Here is a 6,630-nt window from a genome sequence, read left to right on the forward strand (position 1 = left end):
TCTCTACTCTCTTTTTCTTTCGTTCTTCACTTCTACCTTCAGCTGGCCACGTAACCACTGGGTCCAAGTGCATTAATATTAATAACCTCTCTCTAATTCTCCGTCTCTTCTTTCTTCACTCCTCTCTCTCTCTCACTCTTATTCCATCTCACTCCACCTCCACTTATCTAACTAATTAACGTATAACGAGCAAAAGAAGAAGCAGATTATTATATAGATTTTTCAGCAACACCCATGTGTGGGCGCAATGCTTCGAAGTAACACCGGCCGTTGGTTTTCGCGCTCCAAAAATGGACAGATCACACCCCAGCCGGCCGACTGAGTTCGGTCAAGAGCGATTGATTCAACTTCTTCATGAAAATCCATGTCAAACGAGTAGAAAATTGGCGAAGCAGATGGATAGTGACAGAAAAAAAACTGTGGTGAACAATGTTCACACAATTGGCTAGGTTCATCGAACTCAATTGGCCAAACGATTTGTAATCCGCCCTTGAGGTCAAATTTCACGTTTGTGAAGCGTGAAAACCAAAACAAAACAATTTTTGCCGACGTATTGTATTTTTGCGTGTAATAACTTTTGAAATATGCGCTAATGAAATATTCCTTGACCCAATACACAAACATACACACACACACACACATACACACACACACATACACACACACACACATATATATATATATATATGTACACATACACGTATATATATATACATATTTATATATATGTTTATATATACATATATATGTATATGCAGACACAGTATACATATATGAATATAAAGATAGATACATAGACAGAGGGAGAGAGAGAGAAGTAAATAGACAGGGTAACAGACTGACAGACAGACAGAAAACAGACAGATAGATACAAAAGTGATTTTCGCTGCAAAATTCAAAGAGAATTAAGAATATATCGCTTCGGACATCTTTTACCAATCGACAACTTTCGTGCAAACAGTTCCATAAAGTCTTTTTTGTAAAGCAATGATAGAAAAATATGAAAAGATAAATGTAAATTACCAGCCTTTTACACACATCATGAAAAGTATATCTGATAAATATCAAATTACCATAACACTTTTTGCAATTAATTGTGAAGTAAAAAGTTAGGGAGTTCTACCATCAAGTGACTGTGAAATGTTAAGTATAAAAAAATGAAGGCATAGTCTAATATGATGCTATGTCAAATAAATATGGAAGTAAAATATAATGTAACATAGTACATTTTTTTATATAATTTTGTTACATTCTTGCAAGGAAAGCAGGTATTAATATGAAGTGCTGAAATTACTGCATGCAAGAATTCACAGCTTTAGCATCAATCTTTCATAATCAGCTTTTGAACTTTGTGGCCCATCTTACACCTATCTGCGTTTAGCTGCATATCTTCTATTTATTCCTCACTATATATCTCCATACGTGTATATATATATGTATATATATATATATATATATATATATATAATATATATATATATATATATATATATATATATATATATATATATATATATATATATATACATAGGGGAGAGAGAGAGAAAGAGATACATAAAATACATGCATATATATATATACAAATATAAATACATATATTTATAAAATATAAATATAGAGGTATTTTTATGATAGGATGATAATATTTGTACATTTAATAAGTTAGCTTACCTGTCTGTCACGAAATATCTCGATATATTAATTCAGGTGCTAAACACTGGATTTTATGTAACTGAAGCAGATTGAAATATTTAACAACCTATGTAATATACAATGTCGTTTGGTACACTGAACATTTAGAGTGTGTTCTATGATGACATAAAACGATAAACGTCGCCCTTTTCAAGCCTAGCCAGGCTCATGGTTCCGGTTTCCTGGTTTCTGTGGCGTATGTGTCCCCGCAACTGGACGGGACGCCAGTCCATCGCAGCGTTACTCAAGAAACAGGAAGACAGAGTGAGAGAAAGTTGTGGCGAAAGAGCACAACAGAGGTAACCACTACCCAATGCCGGAGTCTGGTGGAGCTTTTAGGTGTTTTAAGTCAATAAACACACACAACGCCCGGTCTGAGAATCGAAACCGCGGGCCTCTCACTGCGAGTCTGCTACGCTAACCGCTGGGCCATTGTGCCTCCCTATAATGATATATTATATACAAAATTATGTAACCACTACTTATACATGTATATTCGTATGTATACATATACATTTGTAGGTAGATATACCCGTATATATATATATATATGTCTGTGTGTGTGTTTTGTGTGTGTGTGTGTGTGTGTGTGTGTTTGTGTGTTTGTATGTTCGGGTATATATATGTATATGTGTGCGTGTGTTTATGGGGATATATATATTTACATATATATATATACATATATATATATACATATATATATATATATTATATATATATATATATTACGGAGATATATATATATATGTGTAGGTATATATATATATATATATATATTACGGAGAATTACTTGCATATGAGTGACCCGCTCTGAGATCATGTGCTGGAACGAAAACAACTGCAGCGTCGAAGGTGTTTATAAACCATTTAAGAAACACACAAAAGGCGTTAGATTCACTTCAACATTTAAATTTAATATGTCAAAATACTTTCATCGTTTTGAAACCGCAACCTGTTCACTGATAAATTTATATATATATATATATATATATATATATATATATATATATATGAATTAGAATGAAAAAATGCAGGTGCATGCATGTTAATATTCTTAAGTTTTTACACCTGGAGAACAACAGAACAAGATTTCTACAGTAGAATTTGCCTAATTAGTCCCCTCTAAAGGAGACTGAAATGTGCTTAAAATTGAAATTCTAATGTACTTCAAATATTGCAACCGAGAATAACATTTTTTTAAATTTCCTATTTATTAAAAGAAAAACTATCAAATGATTACCTGGTTTTTCCAAAAATAACCCTCTCCGATGTTAAGCCTCTGGGCTTATATTTAGAGACTCTTTTCATGTATAACCCCAGTAATTTTTATTATTTTCATAAAAAAATTATTTGAGCAAAATTATTTAAGTCTGTACTTTAGCCCGTATTTTTGGAAAAAGCAAAAGTAATTTTAAAAACATACAGCAGAAATCGCTAGTCATCCCTCAGAGCAAAATGAAAGTGACGAATTCAGTGAAGAAACGAATTAGCTATAGACCAATTAGGCTAATTCTACTAAATTTTAGTTTTGATTATTTTGTAGGATTAAAGTGTTTTTTTTTTTTAACGTGGAAAAATTGACTGATCCTATGCAACATCTGAAACCATTTAATGACCAATTACTGTATTGTAATGGAATTTCACCTCAAGAAAATAATCTTGCGCTGTATCACTTACAAATTAATATTGTATTGTTTGTACAACTTAATAAAATTGCTCTTTCAATTTTATATTTCAAAAGACATGAATTATAAGCAAATTGTCTGTTTAAACTTATTTTGGATTATTTTTATACCATGTTTTTAAAGATTTTCTGTTGATTCAGTAATATTTTGAGACGGTCCTTAATGGCGATACGAACCAAATACTGATGCCATCTCACCTTTTTCTTATTACATTTTACTAAATAACGATACGATTCTTTAATTATAATTCGGTCTAGCGAGGAAATATTTGGTCCGTCTCGTCGCCATCAGTCGTGAGCCGATCAATTTGTCCTTCCTACGCCAAGACTGATGAAGTTAATTGATTGAGTAGTAGACTAAATAGTTAATCTAGTAAACGATTAATTGATAGCTAACCAGTTTGTTCAGAGAATCTCTGTTAGAGATGTAAGCAGTTTTTATACAGAAAAGTAATGTTTATCGTCACCTAAACGTGGGTGTTTTATCAGAACAGCCGTAACATTATTTTATCCCCAGGAGGACACCTGCTCCAGCTGCTTATTCAATGAGCTTCTCACTCGAAATATATTCTTTTGTACTCTAAGCACAAGGCCCGAACTTTTGGGGGAAGGGAAATCGATTAGATCGAACCCAGTATGCAATTGTTGTTTAATTTATTGACCTCGGTGGAATTTGAACTCAGGACGCAAAGACACAAGAAATACCACTAAGCATTTAGACCGGCGTGCTAACGTTTCTGCGAGCTCGGCGCCTTACACTCGAAATATATTGTAAGCGGTGTGAAACCTCCCTACTATTCTAGCCCTCAGAACACCAGATCACAGTTAATCGACCTCATTTTGATCACCTCCAGCGATAGATACCCGTATGCTAGATCTGACAGTAATTCACGCCAGCCTATATAGAGATGCAGTCACAGATTTTATTGAGAAGCTAGTTTGCTAATTGCACAGTTAATGACTGTATTACACAGTTTTTCTAAATGTTGCCAGCTGGGGTGAACTACTGCTATGTTTAGTAGATGTGTATCCATCACTGAAGTGAACAAATTAAAGTCGAAACCCCGTGAGCTGGTGGTCTCAGCGCTAAAGTAGTAAGGAAGTCGCTCCCCATTAGCAATATATATATATATTATATATATATATATATATGTTGAGTGCAAAGTGATATGAATAACAAGCTGGAAGAGGTGTCCTTCTGGGTTGAAATTAGCAGTCTCGTCTGTTCTTATAGATCACCCACCTTTAGGTGGTAATAAAGATTACTCCTCAGTATAATCACTGCTTTCGACTCAAATAGAGATTTTCTTAAGAAGCTAGTATGCTAATTGCAAAATCAGGAACTGTGTGACACTGTTCTGGGGGTGAACTATTGCTATGTCTAGCAGACGAGTATCCATCACTGAAGATGGACAAAATGAAGTCGAAATCACGTGATTTGGTAATCTGGAGTTACAATAGGATGGAATCCACTCTCCGCCTGCAATAAATATCAGCGCAAAAGGCACTGCCAAACCAGCTGGCAGATGCCTTCCCCTGACGTTAAAATAAGTATCGTCTGTTCTTATAGAACACCCACAATTATGCATCACTAAAAAATAATTAATGTCTTGACTGGTTAACAGATTGGCTAATAATTATCAGGTATGAGGATTATCTAGGTTTCTTATTACCAGGATGACTTTCGCAGGATTTAAAAATTATTTTTCTTTATTTTCGCTATATTTCTACATAGAAATTTAGTTCGAGAAAGAATAGATATGTTTCACTGTAAAAAATATACCAACTAACGTTACAGAACTTGGTTATAATTAAAATATTTTAGACATCTAATGTAAATGTAAATGATATTTTCGTGGTAATTTGCGTATGTTCTTTCCAATTTTCCAAGATTTTGAAATATCTATAGCATCATTCCACGCGTCCCTGTATTGCAGTGTTCGTGTATTACGCTTATGCAATACTAAGTACTTTTGGGTTTTCAAATCACAGGTAGAGTCGAAATGTCTAACATCTTGAAACAATACTATGAGGAGTTAAAATTTATGCATTGAAACATATGTCAACATATATTTAAATGAAAGGGGAGTAACATTAGCAAGTAGCTGTGAATGTTACACTTTTGCGTTTTACTTGTTGCAGACCAGAGACAGTGGCCATGTTGGGGGTGCAGTCATTATTCAATTGTCTTTTTGTTATTTGGTTTAAATACTTATTGATATTACAAGAGTACACAGAAACTGGAAAGATAATAAAATTGTATAGATAGATAGACAGGTAGATAGATGCGTCTACAGATATATCAACGGATATCAAATAGAGAGTTATATTAATAGTATACAAATATGTGCTTGAAATGAACAGAAATGAAAAGTTTTATTGATCTTAGTTGATAAATAAATCTGGCTGAGCAAAGAGTGTAGTTTAAATATATATATATATATATATATATATATATATATATATATATATATATATATATATTCAAATATATATTCATATATATATATACATATATATATATATATATGTATATATATATATATATATATATATATATGTATGTATATATATATGTATGTATATATATGTATGCATGTATGTATGTATGTATGTATGTATGTATAAAGACTGTAGTTTATATATATATATATTATATATATATATATATATTATATATATATATATAATATATATATATATATATATACAGAGAGAGAGAAGGGTGGATTGGTTTTATCTTTTTAATTTATATTTTATATCCTTAAAATATAAATCACGTAATATCTATCAGATATATTAATAGAAGCAAAATAAGCAATACTTTTCAAGTTTATTTCGATTATGTTTGTATGTACATGTTTGTTTAAATGACAATATTCCTAAGGTAGTTTTTGAAATTCCTTGCTTGTGTTTAATATAATAACAAATCAAATTTTTAGCATATAAATATTTACATCCACATTTTAATAGCTTTTTGCTCTTATCGAGATATAAAATAAGGATTTCAACGAGGTGATTCAATGTTAGTGCCAATATACTAACAATGATTGATTTACAACTACGTTCCCATATATGCAATATATACACATATGTGGGTCTGTGTTTGTGCGATTGATTATGTGTGTCATTGTTTCAGAGAGTGATGGGAAAAGGTTGTATATATTTATAAATATAACCGTATCTTCATTTTTTTAATATCTGTGTCGGTTAACGTGTGTGAATTTGTATATACTCAATGTTGACTATGTATG

Source organism: Octopus sinensis, linkage group LG3 (assembly GCF_006345805.1).
Source record: "Octopus sinensis linkage group LG3, ASM634580v1, whole genome shotgun sequence".
Taxonomy (NCBI): domain Eukaryota; kingdom Metazoa; phylum Mollusca; class Cephalopoda; order Octopoda; family Octopodidae; genus Octopus; species Octopus sinensis.